Genomic DNA, 7,500 nt, shown 5'->3' with positions numbered 1-7,500 from the left:
CTGGCTCTCAGGACGGTCGACGGTCGCCGCTCGCCTCCGTCGGCCCAGGGCCTAACGCCGCGCCGGTGAACGCCTCGCCATCCCACCCCGTCGATCGCGCCGGTGAGGTCCGCACCTTCACCGCCTAGGTATATGCGCGTGGGTGTAGCTGCCTTCTCGGGATGGTCGACGGTCGTTCGACCGGCCCCCGTCATCTATGCGCACAGCAGTCCCGTCCGCCGGCGGGAGACTCCGTCAATCGATCGTGGTGCAAACGTGCGAATGCCCAACGTCAATTCCGCCCAAAGCATGAAGCCCTCGGTCGGCAATCGGGCCGCCCCGCGGCAGACCCACCTGCCCACCTCCGGAGATGGTAACGAGCCGAGCACGGAAGTTCGGCGCACGTGTCGAGACCGTCGCTTCCACTCGGCCTCTCCCAAAGGTAGGACCGACCAAGCCGGATCGATCGGGGAACAGAGGTCTAACGCAGACGACACTCGCGAGGGCACCAGCGGCAGGCTTGTCCCTTCTCCGTCTTGGTACACACAATGCCTCTTTGCTTTTCGGATCGATATAAAGCTTTTGCCACCGTCGGTCTGCCGGCCGCCGCCCGCGGTCCGCGCTCAGACTCTGTCTGTCCGCAGCCCCCGCTGCGTTCTTGGACTTTGTCATTTTTTTCGGAAATAGCGAAAAAAAGCTTTTATCATTGTAAGTCGGAGCTCGCCCGGCCTCCCGCTTACTGAGTCACAATTGAGTAAGGCTCACTTAGAACTCTGCACTGTGTCAACCGTACCACTAGTCACCCTGCTAAGTGTGTCTGGAAAACGTGTTCCCGTAAATCTCCGGGAACCCCGCCAATCCCCCCGTACAGAAATTGCATGTGTCAAGTCGGCGGGATGCCTCCCGGAAGTCCTGCCGGGAAGGTCGCACTCTGGCCCCGCCAGGCGGGGCAAATCCGACCCCCATAGTGACTTCCGGGCCTAACTCGTTAACCAGAGCCGCGACAGACCGTGCAACAATGACATGTGTCAAACCGGCGGCACGACGCCCGGAGCTCATGCCGGTCGCGGGGGACCTCGGGCCCGCCCGACGGGGCAGATCCGACCTTCACAGGCTTCCGACGGCAATTGGTTAACCGGCGTGGCGCCGAGGGCACGCGGCTGGCTCGGCGGGCGGCCCTCCGGTAGTGCCGCCGTCGATCGGCCGCCTCGGTCGGCAGGAGGGCCCCGAAGTCGCCTTCATTCTGACTTCCGAGTCGGGACTTAGATTACTTTCGACTCTTCAGCCAAGGTCTCGGATCGACGGCGGGACCTGCGGTTGTCCCTCCGAAAATGCCGCCGCTCGGCCGGCACGGCCCGCCGAATACGTCCCCTTACTGGCTCCCGCCTCGGGACTTTGTCAGAAATTCATTCGGGCAAGGTTTCCATTCGGCGGCCGGAGCACCGGTAGTCATACGGAAAATGCCGCCCCTCGGCCGGCATGGGCCTGCGAATAGGTCCCGCTGACAGACTTCCGCAATTGGGTATTTGTCCGAAAATCCATACCGGCAATCTTCGGAATCGTGCGGAAAAGCTGCCGCGTGGCCCGGGTTAACCAATTGGGGAGGCCGGTGCCATCTACCGAATACTTCAACAACTCGTGAAAACGGCCTCCCTATATATCTGCAGGAACCCCGCCAATGCCCCCGTACAGAAATTGCATGTGTCAAAGGGGCGGCCGAATCTGACCCCGGCGGCCGAGCCTCTGGAACTCCGGGTCGGCCTCGGCCGGCAAATCCGACCCCCATCCAGACTTCCGGAGCGGACTTGGTTAACGAATTGCCACCGGGCAAATGGTTAACCGACAGATCTTGGAGGCTCGTTACCCAAGCCATCCCCCGCCGGTGCGAAAAGTTAACAATCAGCGGGCGGGCAATTCGTGAACCGACCGGGACCGGGCAATTCGTTAACCATTCGGAACCGGGCAATTCGTTAACCAACCTTGTCCTGGCAATGAGTGCACCAACCCGGCCGGACAATTCGTTAACCAAGCTGGCTCTGGCAATTCGTTAACCAACCTGGCCGGGACAATTCGTTAACCAACCCGGCCGGACAATTCGTTAACCAAGCTGGCTCTGGCAATTCGTTAACCTACCCGGCCATGGCAATTCGTCAACCAACCCGGCTCGGGCAAATGGTTAACCAAGCCGGCCGGGCAAATCGGTAACCGGCCCGGCAGTCCCGACAATTCGACAATCAACCCGCTGAGGACAAACCCTTCGCCCTCAATAACAACTAGTTCTTGCCCCGCCGTCAAAATATCCCGGCCGATGTTCATCAGAAACTCCTTGCTGGCCCATGGGCCCCCCTCCTTACCTTAAGAGAGTCATAGTTACTCCCGCCGTTTACCCGCGCCGCACTGAATTACGTCAAGTTGGGTCTGGCAACCCGCTAACCCGGCCGGCCGGGCCTGACAACGCTCTAGAAACCCGGAACAGGCAGTTTCGTGAACCAACCGCGCACGCTCCTGACAGTGCGTTAGCCAACCCTGCTCGGGCAAATCGTTAATCAAGCCCAACCCTGAAACTGCGTTAACCAACCCGGCCATGGCAATTCATTAACCAACCCGGCTCGGGCAAATGGTTAACCAAACCCAACCCTGACAATTCGGTAACCAACCCGGCTCGGGCAAATGGTTAACCAAGCCGGCCGGGCAAATCGGTAACCGGCCCGGCAGTCCCGACTATTCGACAATCAACCAGCTGAGGACAAACCCTTCACCCTCAATAACAGCTACGTCTTGCCCCGCCGTCAAAATGTCCCGGCCGATGTTCATCAGAAACTCCTTGCTGGCCCATGGGCCCCCCTCCTTAACCTTAAGAGAGTCATAGTTACTCCCGCCGATGACCCGCGCTGCACTGAATTTCGTCAAGTTGGGTCTGGCAAGCCGCTAACCCGGCCGGCCGGGCCTGACAATGCTCTAGAAACCCGGAACAGGCAGTTTCGTGAACCAACCGCGCACGCTCCTGACAAGGCGTTAACCAACCCTGCACGGTCAAGTCGTTAACCAAGCCCAAACCCGACAATTCGTTAACCAACCCAACCATGGCAATTCGCTAACCAACCCGGCCCGGGCAAATGGTTAACCAAGCCCAACCCTGACAATTCGTTAACCAACCCGGCCCGGGCAAATGGTTAACCAAGCCGGCCGGGCAAATCGGTAACCGGCCCGGCAGCCCCGACTATTCGACAATCAACCAGCTGAGGACAAACCCTTCACCCTCAATAACAACGACGTCTTGCCCCGCCGTCAAAATGTCCCGGCCGATGTTCACCAGAAACTCCTTGCTGGCCCATGGGCCCCCCGCCTTAAGTCATAGTTACTCCCGCCGAATACCCGCGCTTCACTGAATTTCGTCAAGCTGGCCAGTCAAATCCTTAACCCGACCGGACCCTGACAATTCGATAAAAAAAAAACAGCTGGCGCAGCCCACCTCTTCCAATGCTACGGCGCACGGGGCCCGCGCGGTGGGTGGGTGGGTGGGTGTGTGGGTGTGTGAGCTTGAACCATGTGTCCGGAGATCGGGTGGTCCAGGGAGTTTTGGTTACCCAGGTGCAATTCGTTAACCAAGTCTGGCTCGGAAGTCCGGATGCGGGTCGGATTTGCCGGCCACTGCCGGCCGGGAGTTCCAGAGCCCCGGCCGCCGGGGTCAAGTTCGGCCGCCCCTTTGACACATGCGATTTCTGTACGGGGGCATTGGCGGGGTTCCTGCAGATATATGGGGAGGCGGTTTTCACGATCACCGAGGAGTGGTCGACAGGCGGCACGGGCCTCCCCACATCGTTAACCCGGGCCGCGTGGCGGCATTTACGGCCGAATCTCAACTTTGCCCGTACGAATTTTCGGACCAATTCCCACTGGCGGAAGTCCGCCTGGGGACCGATTCGGAGGGCTGTGCCGGCCGGGCGGCGGCATTTTCGGCCGGACCACCGGAGCTCCCCGCGCCTACCCGATGTCTCGAGTCACAACTTGGGACTTTCGGGCGGGCGGGTTCCACGGCCTCTGGCCGGTCGAGGCGCGCCATCCATCCACGGTGGGAGCAATCCCGCCGGAGGGCCGCCCACCGACCGACCGAGGCGAGCTCCGGCTAACGCAGCGGCGCCGGTTAACGAAGAGGCGCCTAACTTTACCGCCAAGGGGGACAACACTAATTATGCCCCTAACCGCGCCAAAAAGTTGGCTGGGCAACTCGTTAACCAAAACTGCCCGCAGCCGGCGGAGAGCCCGGGCAACTCGTTAACCCGGGCCACAATTCCACCTCTCTCTTCCCGCACCAAGTCCAGCCGGGGCAACTCGTTAACCGAGGCCATAGCAGCACCCGTCTTCCCGCACGCACCAAGTCCAGTCGGGGCAACTCGGTAACCGAGGCCACACTTGCACCCGTCTTCCCGCACGCACCAAGTCCAGTCGGGGCAACTCGGTAACCGAGGCCACAGCAGCACCCGTCTTCCCGCACGCACCAAGCCCAGACCTGACAATTCGTTAACCAACCCGGCCCGGGCAAATGGTTAACCAAGCCGGCCGGGCAAATCGGTAACCGGCCCGGCAGCCCCGACTATTCGACAATCAACCAGCTGAGGACAAACCCTTCACCCTCAATAACAACTACGTCTTGCCCCGCCGTCAAAATGTCCCGGCCGATGTTCATCAGAAACTCCTTGCTGGCCCATGGGCCCCCCTCCTTAACCTTAAGAGAGTCATAGTTACTCCCGCCGTTTACCCGCGCCGCACTGAATTTCGTCAAGTTGGGTCTGGCAAGCCGCTAACCCGGCCGGCCATGGCCTGACAACGCTCTAGAAACCCGGAACAGGCAGTTTCGTGAACCAACCGCGCACGCTCCTGACAATGCGTTAGCCAACCCTGCTCGGGCAAATCGTTAATCAAGCCCAACCCTGAAACTGCGTTAACCAACCCGGCCATGGCAATTCATTAACCAACCCGGCTCGGGCAAATGGTTAACCAAGCCGGCCGGGCAAATCGGTAACCGGCCCGGCAGTCCCGACAATTCGACAATCAACCAGCTGAGGACAAACCCTTCGCCCTCAATAACAACTAGTTCTTGCCCCGCCGTCAAAATGTCCCGGCCGATGTTCATCAGAAACTCCTTGCTGGCCCATGGGCCCCCCTCCTTAACCTTAAGAGAGTCATAGTTACTCCCGCCGTTTACCCGCGCCGCACTGAATTTCGTCAAGTTGGGTCTGGCAAGCCGCTAACCCGGCCGGCCGGGCCTGACAACGCTCTAGAAACCCGGAACAGGCAGTTTCGTGAACCAACCGCGCACGCTCCTGACAATGCGTTAGCCAACCCTGCTCGGGCAAATCGTTAATCAAGCCCAACCCTGAAACTGCGTTAACCAACCCGGCCATGGCAATTCGCTAACCAACCCGGCCCGGGCAAATGGTTAACCAAGCCCAACCCTGACAATTCGTTAACCAACCCGGCCCGGGGAAATGGTTAACCAAGCCGGCCGGGCAAATCGGTAACCGGCCCGGCAGCCCCGACAATTCGACAATCAACCCGCTGAGGACAAACCCTTCGCCCTCAATAACAACTAGTTCTTGCCCCGCCGTCAAAATGTCCCGGCCGATGTTCATCAGAAACTCCTTGCTGGCCCATGGGCCCCCCTCCTTATATTAAGAGAGTCATAGTTACTCCCGACGTTTACCCGCGCCGCACTGAATTTCGTCAAGTTGGGTCTGGCAAGCCGCTAACCCGGCCGGCCGGGCCTGACAACGCTCTAGAAACCCGGAACAGGCAGTTTCGTGAACCAACCGCGCACGCTCCTGACAATGCGTTAGCCAACCCTGCTCGGGCAAATCGTTAATCAAGCCCAACCCTGAAACTGCGTTAACCAACCCGGCCATGGCAATTCGCTAACCAACCCGGCCCGGGCAAATGGTTAACCAAGCCCAACCCTGACAATTCGTTAACCAACCCGGCCCGGGCAAATGGTTAACCAAGCCGGCCGGGCAAATCGGTAACCGGCCCGGCAGCCCCGACTATTCGACAATCAACCAGCTGAGGACAAACCCTTCACCCTCAATAACAACTACGTCTTGCACCGCCGTCAAAATGTCCCGGCCGATGTTCATCAGAAACTGCTTGCTGGCCCATGGGCCCCCCTCCATACCTTAAGAGAGTCATAGTTACTCCCGCCGTTTACCCGCGCCGCACTGAATTTCGTCAAGTTGGGTCTGGCAAGCCGCTAACCCGGCCGGCCGGGCCTGACAACGCTCTAGAAACCCGGAACAGGCAGTTTCGTGAACCAACCGCGCACGCTCCTGACAATGCGTTAGCCAACCCTGCTCGGGCAAATCGTTAATCAAGCCCAACCCTGAAACTGCGTTAACCAACCCGGCCATGGCAATTCATTAACCAACCCGGCTCGGGCAAATGGTTAACCAAGCCGGCCGGGCAAATCGTTAACCGGCCCGGCAGTCCCGACAATTCGACAATCAACCCGCTGAGGACAAACCCTTCGCCCTCAATAACAACTAGTTCTTGTCCCGCCGTCAAAATGTCCCGGCCGATGTTCATCAGAAACTCCTTGCTGGCCCATGGGCCCCCCTCCTTATATACCTTAAGAGAGTCATAGTTACTCCCGCCGTTTACCCGCGCCGCACTGAATTTCGTCAAGTTGGGTCTGGCAAGCCGCTAACCCGGCCGGCCGGGCCTGACAACGCTCTAGAAACCCGGAACAGGCAGTTTCGTGAACCAACCGCGCACGCTCCTGACAATGCGTTAGCCAACCCTGCTCGGGCAAATCGTTAATCAAGCCCAACCCTGAAACTGCGTTAACCAACCCGGCCATGGCAATTCATTAACCAACCCGGCTCGGGCAAATGGTTAACCAAGCCCAACCCTGACAATTCGTTAACCAACCCGGCCCGGGCAAATGGTTAACCAAGCCGGCCGGGCCAATCGGTAACCGGCCCGGCAGTCCCGACAATTCGACAATCAACCAGCTGAGGACAAACCCTTCGCCCTCAAAAACAACTACGTCTTGCCCCGCCGTCAAAATGTCCCGGCCGATGTTCATCAGAAACTCCTTGCTGGCCCATGGGCCCCCCTCCTTACCTTAAGAGAGTCATAGTTACTCCCGCCGTTTACCCGCGCCGCACTGAATTTCGTCAAGTTGGGTCTGGCAACCCGCTAACCCGGCCGGCCGGGCCTGACAACGCTCTAGAAACCCGGAACAGGCAGTTTCGTGAACCAACCGCGCACGCTCCTGACAATGCGTTAGCCAACCCTGCTCGGGCAAATCGTTAATCAAGCCCAACCCTGAAACTGCGTTAACCAACCCGGCCATGGCAATTCATTAACCAACCCGGCTCGGGCAAATGGTTAACCAAGCCCAACCCTGACAATTCGTTAACCAACCCGGCCCGGGCAAATGGTTAACCAAGCCGGCCGGGCAAATCGGTAACCGGCCCGGCAGCCCCGACTATTCGACAATCAACCAGCTGAGGACAAACCCTTCGC

Source organism: Mobula birostris, unplaced genomic scaffold (assembly GCF_030028105.1).
Source record: "Mobula birostris isolate sMobBir1 unplaced genomic scaffold, sMobBir1.hap1 scaffold_1335, whole genome shotgun sequence".
Lineage (NCBI taxonomy): Eukaryota > Metazoa > Chordata > Chondrichthyes > Myliobatiformes > Myliobatidae > Mobula > Mobula birostris.
This window is presented reverse-complemented; position numbering follows the sequence as displayed.